We start from the raw sequence: 12,599 nt of genomic DNA on the forward strand, positions 1-12,599 counted from the left end.
AGAAATAGACTCACAGATATAGAAAAAAAATTTGGGGTTACTAAAGGGGACAGGGAAGGGGGAGGAAAAAATTAATGGTATGGAATTAACATATACAACCTATTGTATATAAAATAGACAAGCAAAAGGACATACTGTATAGCTCAGGATATTATGCTCATTATCTTGTAATAACCTAAAATGGGATATAATTTGCAAAAATACTGAATCACTATGCTAGACACCTGAAACTAACACAATATTGTAAATCAACTATGTTGTTGTTTAGTTGCTAGTTCATATGCAGCCCTTTTGTGATGCATGGACTGTGTAGACCGCCAGGTTCCTGTGTCTAATTTAAACTTTTAATTAAAATTAACATTTCAAATTTTATAGATATATTTTGTTATTTTTTTAAATTATGACACCCTTTATTTTATTTAGGCCATGTGGCTTGCAGGATTTAAGTTTTCCCAACCAGGTATTGAATCCATGACCTGAGCAGAAAAAGTGCAGAGTCTTAACCACTGAACAGCCAGGGAATTCCCCATTATTTTTAAATTTTTTTCTCTTCTTCTTCTCCTCACCCTCATGAGTGTGTAACTAACCAAAAAGAAACTGAAGAACTCTACAACCATTTCTAAAATACAATCAGATGACATACAAATGGTCAAGGAAGCACATGAAAACATGCTCAACATCACTAATGATTAAAGAAATGTAAATCAAAACAACAATGAGGTCTCATACCATACTGGTCTGAATGGCCATTGTCAAAAAAATCTACAAACAATAAATGCTGGAGAGGGTATGGAGAAAAGCAAACCCTCCTACACTGTTGGTGGGAATGTAAATTGGCATAGCCACCATGGAGAACAGTGTGGGGGTTCCTTAAGAAACTAAAGAGAGAGCTATCATATGATCCAACAATCCCACTCCTGGGCAAAATTTTGTCAAAAGCTATAATTTGAAAAGATATGTGTACCCCAATGTTCATAGCAGCACTATTTACAATAGCCAGGATATGAAATCAACTTAAATGTCCATCAACAGAGGAATGGGTAAAGAAGATGCAGTACATATATAGTCAAGGAAATATTACTCAAAACTATAAAAAAGAATGAAATAATGCCATTTGCAACAACATGGATGGACCTAGTGATCGTCATACTGAGTGAAGTCAGTCAGAGAAACATAAACATCATATGATATCCTTTGTAGATGGAATCTAAAAATATGGTACAAATTAAAGTATTTACAAAAGAGAAACAGTCACAGATGTAAATAACAAACTTACAGTTACCAGGCAGGGAAGTGCAGGGAGTGATAAATTGCAAAACTGGGACTGACATATACAAACTACTGTATATAATAAGGACCTACTATACAGCACAGGGAATTTTACTCAATAGTCTGTAAAGGCTGATATGGGAATAGAATCTAAAAAGACTAAATGCATATGTATATATAACTGATTCACTTTGCTGTTCAACTGAAACTACCACAATGTTGTAAATCAACTATACTCCAATAAAAATTTTCAAATTATTATATAATTTTTTTAAAAGCAGTTTAAAAATGGACAAATTTCCTAAGGTTCTATTATTTTGTTCTCAATGTTATTTTATATGTGACTATGAATTTATCTGTGCAACATTAATGTGAAATATCTACTTAAGAGTTAATTGGATAAAAATACTTGTCACCTGATTATTAGGCTTCCTGCTGGTAATACAAAATAATACTTGGCTACTGGAATTGACTTAAATGTTCACAAAAAATGTTGTTTCTGATTCTACTGACTTTTCCATTGTGTTTTATCTTCACTCAAATCTAAAGGACATTGTAGAACAGGAAAAAAATGACAAGGATGTAGGGTCAGCCTTTGATCATTACTACTGGATTCCTACAACTGAATTTGCATCATGGGCATACCATCAAGTAACTACGGAGATCACAATATTTAAGTAACAACAGTTTTGTAGTTCAGTCTGCTTATCTGTCCCATGGGATGCAGAGTGTTAGTTACAATTTCAGTGCCTACTGTGTAACAAAAAATTGGCAGGACAGGGTACGAAAAGAGCATCTGAGTAATGCAAGTGACAGAGACAAGCAAAGTTTGACACAAGATTCATATATCTACATAATGTGGCTGCTATTTAGTCACTTTATCATCTTAGAAAAATCACAGAATCTGTCTAAATGTAGTGCCTTCCCTTAACATGGAGGAATAACTGTAAACCTTCAAACACTGTTAAGAGGATCAAAGACAATTAATGGAATAATTTTATTCAATTATGAATAAAATATTTGTTTTGCCTTTTTGAGAGGGTACTTTTTAGGTAATCCCATAGTTTAAAGATACAGGGACACTCTATATATTCAGAGGAATTCTGATTATAATTCTATTACAGAGAATACAAAAGAACACAGCAGCAGAGAATAAAGAAACTTTCAGTGTTTAATTATATTTTCAGTGGAGTTAATCCATATGAAGCATAAAGTTGTAATTAGGTAGTGCTTTAGATGAAAATAATGACCATTTTAGGGACTTCACTTGAATCTTCAAGATGTGCCAACTAATTAGCTCATTCCAAAGACAAAATGATAGTGCAACATCGTCTTTCAAAAACTGACCCTCACCACCTAGACAATTAAGTATTTTTGAAAAGTATGATCTCCTTACGTTCCATTAAATGCTGAGTAAACTGAACTGAGAAAAACATTTTAGAAATAGTTAAATAATTTGGACACACCTTCTGATATTATTCACGAAAGCATTAGACTGCATTTTATGTCTTAAATTCTATGTGGTAATGTTAAAATTTGGTTTCTTTTTTTAATCTACCTTAATAATGATTCCAAATTCCCAAGCAAACATACTTTTTCAATTTAAAATATTAATCAAATTAGATATCATATTCCATTCATAGCCAAGTGAAATAAGCTAGTATTTAATAAGTGTTTATACATGAGATACACTATGTTTCCAGGGGGATAAATAAAAGAAATAAATTATGAGTTCTTGCCTCAGAGGGTAATATATGAGTGTGGACTATAATCTGAAAATAAGCTAAGAAAGTTTTTATAAAGGAAAATTACCAAGTCAATACCTAAGAATAGAGATGCAGAGACTATGATGAACACATTATCTATTGGAGTGAACAGTATAAACATATCTCAAAGGCAAAAAAAAAAAAAAAAAACCCCACATAGGATTTACTGAGAATGATGTTAGACTGATTCAATGACTTTGAGAAAGGCAATGATGAGAGGTATATACAATAGATTGCTTGGGACAAGATTGTTTAGACTTTGCAATGCTAGATTTAGGTATTTTAATTTGATGCTTTCCATTTCTCTAAATGGAAATTCATTTAAACTTTCTGAAGATAAATTTTTATCAGAGTAATAATGAAAAAGCTGAAATGGAAATGTCAGTTAAATTGGGGGATTTTTTTCTTTTTTTTAAATATGGGGAAAAGATAACTAACATTCCAACTATCGTGACATTAGAAGAAAGGAAAGACAATATGCACATGAAAAATCCTGATGAAATAGTCATTAGGATTTAAGGATGGAAGAGTTAAAACAGAAAAAGAACTAGCTATCAACGTAGAAAAGCTTTTAACTCCAGGCAGTTTCAAGAATTGGAAAATTAAGATGAACTCATCTAGTGTGCAGGGAGAAATATTTTAAAAGCCTGTTGAACTCAAAGAAGCAAAACATTTAAATGGAACTATCTGAGGAATCACTGCATATTGGGAATTGCACACTAAACCTCCAGAAAACTCAGACTGGCAGGAATAATTTTAGGGTCCAGAACATTGATGAGAGAACTGAGGCCACAGACTTGAACGAAATGTCTAACTGAAAGCTAGCAAAGAGAATATCCCCCAGGAGAAATCTGAGGAATAACAATACTTAAGAATGTAAAGGAAAAGCATCAAAGAAAGTTACTTATTATGATTTAGATAAAGCAATATTTTTAAAAAGAATGAAATGGCCAATTGTGTTGCCTTCTATAATGAAGTTAAAGAAGGTGGGACAAAGAGGAGAAAACTGGACTGAAAACTGAAAAGACTGTATTAGAAGACTAAGTTCCAAGAAGTAGGGATGAAAACCAGATTAGGGACTTCCCTGGTGGCCCAGTGGTTAACAATCTGCCTTCCAATACAAAAGGATTCAGGTTTGATCCCTGGTTAGGGAACTAAGATCCTACTGCGTGGATTATAAAAATAAATAAATAAGAAAGTCAAATAAATAAGAAAGAAAATCATATTAAAAGGATTAAGAAATTAGTATTTGATGAGCAACTGGAGGCAGCAAATAATGTACCATGCTTTTTAGAATATTTACAATTCAAGATTTTAGTCAATGTGAAATTCTTGAAGGAGTTCTCTCTAGCCGGAAAATGGGATTGTCATTGAAGCCTGGAATACACAGAGCCAATGTTAATGAGTATAGACTCTGGTGGCTAGGGTAGAATCAAGGAGGGGGCCCAGAGAGCCCAGGGCATCAGGAAGCATTTTACAGGAGGCTTCCTGTGTGCTGTTTTGGATCTGTCAGGAATCCTTTGGTCCTTATTAAATCCTGAAGAGGCATGCCTTTCCCAGGGCTGAGGAATTCAGGCATTTCCTTTGTTAGTTTCTCATTATGGTGATAAGTACCCTCTTCTCTCTTTAATAGGGATCGCCTTGTGTTTTGTAAGTCTGGAGTTTTAATCTTTATCTTTGCTGAGAGTAACTGCCTTGTAAGACAGTATATATGCCCACACCATGGTGATTAAAAGACCTTTGCCCCATCAGAGCTTGGGTCCCCGTGTCTGTCTGTCTTTGTTTCTCTTCCTCTCTCTCTTTATCTCTCTATTTCTGGCTGATTCCCTGGAACGTGAAAGCCAATTGCATAACCCAGAGAATATTAGCCTCTTTCCTTCTTTCACTTTCTCATCGTCGACTCCAGACCACCAGGTTCCGGTCCGTTAAAGGACAAACACAGAGAGAGCCTGCCTGGTCTGCAAAGGGCGGTTAGAACTCTTAGAGGAGGCAGCCTAGAAGCAAAAATGTTGCTCCCAACAGCTGAAGTAGCTGTTTGCCTGGAGAAATAGCAAAAGATATGGAAAAGGAGAAGCACTCAAAGGAGAAGGACTCGATATCAAGTAGGCATATCAGAGAAGAGAGTATCAAATACTTACGAAACGGCACACATCAAGGTGACCAGAAAGTAAAGCATTGTGAGGGGGTCATTGAGAATTTACGACAGTGGTTCAAAATGGGACTAAAAAGGAAGTCATGAGTATTGCTAAGAAATGATAACTTTCCCTCCAGTAGGAAGAGTATTAGGATCCGAAGCATGGGGGTGATGTTTATTTCAGTCAATCACGAGATTTGCCAAGCTATTCCCTTAGTTTTATGAAAAAAGAAGAAAGGTAGAGAAAATGAACACAATCAATTGTCAATCATGGGACAATTGATGCATGTTTCTTCGAGTTTCGAAATTTCTGAAGCCTCCAAGATTGGAAATTAGGAAACTCATAAACACTCTGAATTCTAAGTTTATGTTAGAGCCTGCCTTTAAGTTAAAAAAGAAAAAAAAAAAGTCTGAGTGGTCTCGGAAGTTACAGTAAGAGCAACTGTAAAAATGGTGGGAATGATTATTCATTACACCACAGTGATTATTACACTGTAATGATTATTCATTATAATAAAGGGACTTTATTTAGATCTGAGGAATGAACCAGTATGACTATGAGCAAGCCAATGGGAACAAACAGGAAGATGCTCAACAGAAAAGACAGCAAAGAACTCAGATGTGTAAGTGAACTTCCCCAGCATCTAAAGATACTGAATAATTTCTTCAAAACAGCAGGAAAAATCCTATCACTGGAAAATATCATGAATTAAAATGACTGACTATGGTGCAAAGTAACCAGTCACTTGCGGATGACTTGCCTATATTACTAGCTTATAGAAACAGACAAAATAAAATATAAGCTCCCATTCACTTATTTCATTTGTTAGAGCTTTCTGAAAAAACACTTTAAATTTTGATCTGTATCAAGAATAAATACATCACTATCTGCACTATACATTTTATAGAGTCCTAGATAATGTACCAACACCCATAATTTTCAAGAATTACCACCCAGAGGGAAAATCATCAGTTGTGAAAATAAACATTTTTAAAAATTAGTGTGGGCTGTTTATTAGGGACAAACCTTCCTAAAATGAATGATCACTTTTAAAATTCGTGACCCAAAACTGTTGCTCTTCTTAGCTGTGAGATTGGCACCCACCAGCACTGTGTGTTAGGAGAAAGATGCTTTTTTAAGACCTGTTAAATTAACTTATGTAAATTAATTGGCTGAAACACGAAGCAAGAGTGCAGAATTTTACCATTTGGATGGCTTTATTAACTGAAAAGTCAGGTGTTGAAATACATTTAAAGTTCTGTTATTCTGTTCTCTGCTGGTGTGATGTGGGCAGATTCTCACTTGTTAATTATATTGTGTATAAAAAAGTAGAAAAGCTAAATTGAAAGAAATAAAGTATTCTATGTAAGTACTTTTTCTCATGGAAGCTTATGCCCACAAAGATATTCAGCACTTTCTGTCACAAAACTAGCTTTGTCCTAATCACAACCCCACAGTCACAGATTATTATGACAGAATTACTTCCTTTTTCAAATACTGCTTTTTGCTATAATAAAATCTCTTATTACTCTACAATCAGTATTCATTACTGTGCAATAGCTACTTAAATATACCTACCCAGAAACTCTCTTGAAACTTATAACAAACTTTGCCTCTTGTCACTTCAGAGGGTCAATTTTCCAAAATAAAGTACTGACAACACTTAATGAAGAATTTAGAATTGCTGATTTTTCAAACTGTACATGGTTGCAAATTTCAGCTTTGTAACTATTCTTACCTCCTTTACTCCACTGTTGTAATGTGAAGTTAAAGGACTGAATTTCTACTTGCCAGAAATTTACTCCAAAAATTTACAGTGATGTTTACTCGTGAGAAACTGTAATTTCACAATTAATATTTCATAAACTAGATTCCTCAAACATACTAAACATATAGCAGTTTACATCTCTCTTAAAAACATTGTGAATCTGCACCTTTTCTATGGATTTTAAACATCAAAAGATACTTTTAAAATTCCTATGCCGATTCAGATTTAGCATATGAAATGTTGAATAATTTATAAATATATATACATTATCTATAAATAGTTATCAAACTAGATCTATATTTTGCTACCTATTTCCAGATTCTAGTGGGGTTTTTTTTCTAGTGTTCCTGAGAATCTTCAAATATATGTAAAAATGGATATAACACTTGCTTGAAAATACAGTTTTTCAAAAGGTGAAATGAGGATAATAATTCTAATCTCATATTTCAGCAACTGGAAAAATATGAAGTGATATTTATGAGTAAGCAACAAATAATTATGATTAAATATTTTAGTAAAAAAAAATGATGAGAAAAACAGAATCACTGTAAGGTGAAAGACATACTCTGATTTAAATTGATATGAAGAATGTTTAGAAAATATTTAAGAACTGAAAGAAACCAATTCAACACAAATATAGCTGCCATTTGGGAATTAAGGGTATGAGCAATGGCGAGTGATCAGTTTGCAGCTGAACTTTTGCTGCTAAGCCTTAGCGACTCCACTTGACTCACAGTTTTCAACAAGGCAGGCTATTAGGCGCATACCTGAAATACAGGGCAGGCATAATTGAGACAAACAAGACATCCATCATATTTTCAATACCCAGAGACTGTGTTTTAAGTTACCTCTGTCTCAAACTGAAATGATAAAAGGTTTAACTGCCTTTAGGAGAAAATATTACATGTGGCTACAGTTGAGGGAAAAGTCTTTACTTGCTGGAGGTACTGAGAAAATGCTTGTAACTCATGCAGATGGGGGATGAGGAAAAGGCAGGTTGTCTTAAAATGGAAACAGGAAAAAGAGTTCAGGATAATGTGTTGGAAAATCAAAAGGGGTTGTGGTTTGATTAAAAGCATGAACTCTGCACAAAAAGCTTGTAGGTCCTTGAAAACGAGCCCAGGTATCCTTGTGCCTGGCAACCCTGACCTGCCAACGTTGTCTAACAAACCAGCTTTATGAGAAAGTGGATTAGTTAGTGGCCAATGAAGTGGAATTCCAAGCATGATTTTACTGAGATTTATTTGAGATGCCATGTTTACTTTTCAGAAAACGCCACAGATAGGAGCAGCACTGTGAGTCCAGGGTTATTAACCAAGTCATAGTGTAGCTTCATGTTTCTATGTTATTTAATCCTTATGTCCCACATCTATTTTAGAGGTCAAGAGATTTTATACAAAAGTTTATCTATAAATATAGTGTCAGACATGTATAAGACTTTGGACAAAAATTGAGTCAAAGAAATATGGGGCCTGTTTTGTTGAAGTTTAATGATCATAACAGGTATTCATTAATTCAATAAATACAGAATAATACAACTGGGTATTTCCATTTCTTTGAAACAATGTATAGGGAGCTATGAGAGCTAAAACAAAGGGATCTGATCTAGTTTCAAGGCACATGGCATGGAGAAATATATGTGGAGAAATATATGTGAGAAGTCAAATTGATAAAGGGATGAAGAGGGGTGAACTTCTCAGCAGAAGGACGAGTAGGCCAAGCAGACTGAGCCTGCTGGACATGCTCAGTATAACCTAATGTGATGGTATAGGTAGAAAAGAAAAGGGTATTTGCAGATGAGCCTGGGATATCCTGCAGAGACTTAATGGTTTTAAATGGGAAGGGAAATCACAAAATTATGTGACTAATTACAGCTACTTTTATGAAGATCATTATAAATGCAGAAGTAAATGGATGGGATAAGGAGGCCTGGGGTTGAGAAGGGATCGTCTATTATTTCGTCAATAAGAATGCTTAGGAGACTGTTATAGCAGAGTAACATTATTGATTACCCAAATCCTTTTCTTCATTTCTCCAACACCGAATGACCCAGGTCTCAGTAGCCCCCTTTCCTCTTTATATATGCTCACAATCTAGATGCACTCACATCTCATGGTTTAAAAATAATTGATCCTGATATTTCCCAAATTTACATCTAATCCATCCAATAAAAACACAATCTAACCTTGCTTTGCCATCTCCATTCTTAACACCATGGGCCAAGTCACTGATTCCTCGCCCTTAAAGGAGTGAGTTTCTTGACAGTTTCTTAACCTCCATTTTTCTACAGTGCTCTACTAAACTGTATCTCAACAACAAAAACAAGTAAAATATAAAAACAAGTCCTCTTCTATCTTTTCCCATCTCAGAAACACTCTAGTACCTCAGAAGTACCTTTCAAATAAAATCCAATATCCCTACTGTGGCACATTTTGTTTCCATTAAGTGGCTGCAACATTTACCATTCCACACGATCTTCGGAATCTTGCCACTTCTCCACTAAGAAAGCAAATCCATTATCTCTACCCCTTTGACTCTGGATGGGTCAGTGACTGGTTTGACCAAAAGATCATGGAAGAAATGATGCTGTACCAGTTCTAGAAATAGCCCGTCCCTAACTCGGCAGCTTCCTCCACCTACGCTTGGAACACTTTAATTTAAAACTCTTGTTCTTAGAACACTCCCTTTAAACTCAGGCCCCAACTTACAGTTAGTTCACGACCCAAGAATAAGCCACATGTAATAAGTCTCTTTATTTGAAAGTTTTACATAAGCATCCAACCAATAGCCAACATCAGCTTAGCCAAGAGACATCTGCATACAGCCCAGATGAACCTTTGAATGAGTACAGGCCCAGCTGACATCTGAGTAACCTCACATAAGAAACTACAAGCAAGAATACCATCTCCTAAAAACAGTCTTGCAGGAGAAGCCAGCTTTCTTGTCTCCCCGCAAAGATCAATGACTGAACAGCTACCCATGAATAAAAACTCCAGGCAACCTCTAAAATTCACTTAGGAAGTTTCAGCACATAAGAGAAAGAAGGCAACATCATTTTACCCACATCCTCCCATCCCCCAAGCCCATCACCCTTTGTGGCCAATAAGGAACTTTCCAGCTTGAAAGATTTTTCTCTTACCAGAAAAAGAAGTGGGTGAGTGATCAGCCTCTCCAGCTTTGAATGCAGGTCACAATACGAAGATTCAGCTTCAGTTTCACTCCATTTAGACCAGCAAAGCTGAGACATACTAAGCCAGCTATGAACAAGGAAGAAAATCAGAGTCTGTTAGCAGACACGCATGGGAGTTATTATAGTTCATGAAGACTTTCTCTGAAGACAAACTCAGCAGATTTGCCTCTGAGGTAGTCACTTGCCAGCACGATCTCATGGTCCCACTGCAAAACTCACCACCCTGTGCCCCAGAGCTATCTGTACTTGCTGGAATGAGCTACCTGAGTACCTGCATACTCCCTCGCCACCACATTGCTGCCAGAACCCAGGACCCACACTGGCAGCCACACAAGTTTCCTACTGCTGTGCAAGTATAAGATGCCAGCTAAGTTCCTTCCAATACCTCTACCTATTCTAAGTGAGAAGCCACTTTTGTAGCAAGTTCAGGCTTCTGCAGGTGTGTGAGTACAAGATACCAGCCAAGAGCTCTACCTTCTGACTGACCCCTATATCAACAGGTCTGTGCTTGAGACTAGCCCCTGCAGCTATGCATCCACATGCCACCAGACTGATACCTGTCTTGGGCTTACAGGAGTGTACCCACACACACAGGGGAATGAGTGTAGCCACAGAAGAGCACCCTAACTCTGAGCCCAGAATTGGCACCAGACCTCCATCTCTGTATGTCGAAAACTAGCCCCTGCTGCCACATACGCACTTGCAGCTGGCCCCCACAGCTGAGTATGTGCACACCACTTGCTTCAGCTACTATCACTGCCTGACTTGGTCCAATGTTACTGGATCTAGAGATGCCCCTAGAATCAAAACAGCTCTTACAACTGCTGTGGATCATCTGCAGTTCTATGTGACAAGAAACACATAGTTGTTGATACTGTGAACCACAGTGGCCAGAGCTGAAAAAACATCATGCTCCCCCAGACCCATTGCTGCTATATATTCCTGCACATGACATTCTGCATCACTAGACCCAGGGTCACAGCATCATCTAGCATGCTGTGATCCGTTGGGGAAAAGTTTTTCTTACTAAAGTCAGTCCATAAAGTTTGGAAAAGGTGAATGCTTCTTCAAATGTATAGATGCCTTTGCAAATCTACAAGGACCCAACAGATTCATGGAAATAAGTCTCCACCAAAGTAATACATTAATCATCCAGGAACTGGCTACAAAGAAAAGAATATCCTGAAATTGCCTAATAAAGAATTCAAAATAACTGTTATACAGGTAATCAGAGAGTGATCAGAGAATACCTATAAACAATAATAGAAAAATAATACAAAAACACATTGAAAAGTTCAGCAAACAGGTAAAAAACAAAAAAGAACCAAACAGAAATTTTGGAGCTAAAGATACAATGTGTGAACTGAAAAATTCAACAGAAAGTTTCAATAGTGAACTTGAAAAAGCAGAAGAAAGAATTGGCGAGACTCAAGACAGATCAACTGAAATTATCTAATCAGAGGGGTGAATAATAATGATAATAACAATCTGCAATGAAGAAAGTCTATGTACTACTTGAATACTATTAAAAAAAAAAAAAAACTATATATGCATCATTGGAGTCCCAGAAAGAAAAGAGAATAGAAAGCAGCAGAAAGCCTATTTAAAGAAATAATGGCTGAGAACTTTTCATATCTGGGGAGAGATCTAGATATACAAGCTCATGAAGCTAATAGGTAATCTCAAAATTTCAATCCAAAACAATTTGCATCAAAACTTATATTAAAACTGTCTAAAACAAAAGAATTTTAAAAGCAACAAAATAAAACATAAATAAACAACAACAACAACAAAAAACCCTCTCTTATAAAAGGTAACCGCTCTTAAAAATACCAGCAGATTGCTCAGCAGAGCCCTTGAAGGACAGGAGAATATGGGATAATATAATCAAAGTGCTAAAACAAAGAAAATACCATCCAAGAATATCTTACCCAGAAAAACTGTCTTTCAGAATTGAAGGCAAAATAAAGAATTCCTTTAGTAAAAAAAAAAAAAAAAGAAGAAGAAGAAGAAGAAGGCTGAAGGTATTCAATGCCACTAAATCTGCCTTACAAGGAATCCTGAGAGGAATTCTTGAAGTTGAATCAAAAGTGCACAACTTAATTGCAGATATATGAAAATATACAATACACTGATAAGCATATGGTCAAATACTCCAATACTATAAAATGGTGGTTTGATAACTAATTAAGCTTGCTAAAAGAACAAAAGTGTAATAAGTAGGTATAGTTCCTACAATTTTTTAATGAATACACAATATAAAAAGAGGTATGGAGACATCAAAAATGTCAAAGGGGGAACAGAAGAATAGAGGCTTTGAGTGCAACTGAAGTTCAATTGTTACACTAAGAAGTATAATGAGAAATATAATGAGTTATGCTGAGAAATATAATGAGGCTTCAATGTTTTATTGAAGCCTCATGAGAACCACAAGGCAAAAATCTATCATAGATAACCCAAAGATAAGAAGA

At 35.8% G+C, this 12,599-nt stretch overlaps 1 long non-coding RNA gene across 1 annotated transcript in view; it reads right to left on the bottom strand.

Annotated features, from left to right (window-relative positions):
• Positions 1–10,191, bottom strand: part of LOC139039425 (uncharacterized) — a 334,383-nt gene extending 324,192 nt beyond the window's left edge. Inside the window, exon 1 of the long non-coding RNA XR_011492689.1 lies at positions 10,078–10,191. This is a non-coding gene — a long non-coding RNA (uncharacterized lncRNA). The remainder of the gene's footprint in view (positions 1–10,077) is intronic.
• Positions 10,192–12,599: the final 2,408 nt, after the last annotated feature.

The sequence above is a fragment of the Odocoileus virginianus genome, chromosome 18 (genome assembly GCF_023699985.2).
Source record: "Odocoileus virginianus isolate 20LAN1187 ecotype Illinois chromosome 18, Ovbor_1.2, whole genome shotgun sequence".
Classification (NCBI taxonomy): Eukaryota; Metazoa; Chordata; class Mammalia; order Artiodactyla; family Cervidae; genus Odocoileus; species Odocoileus virginianus.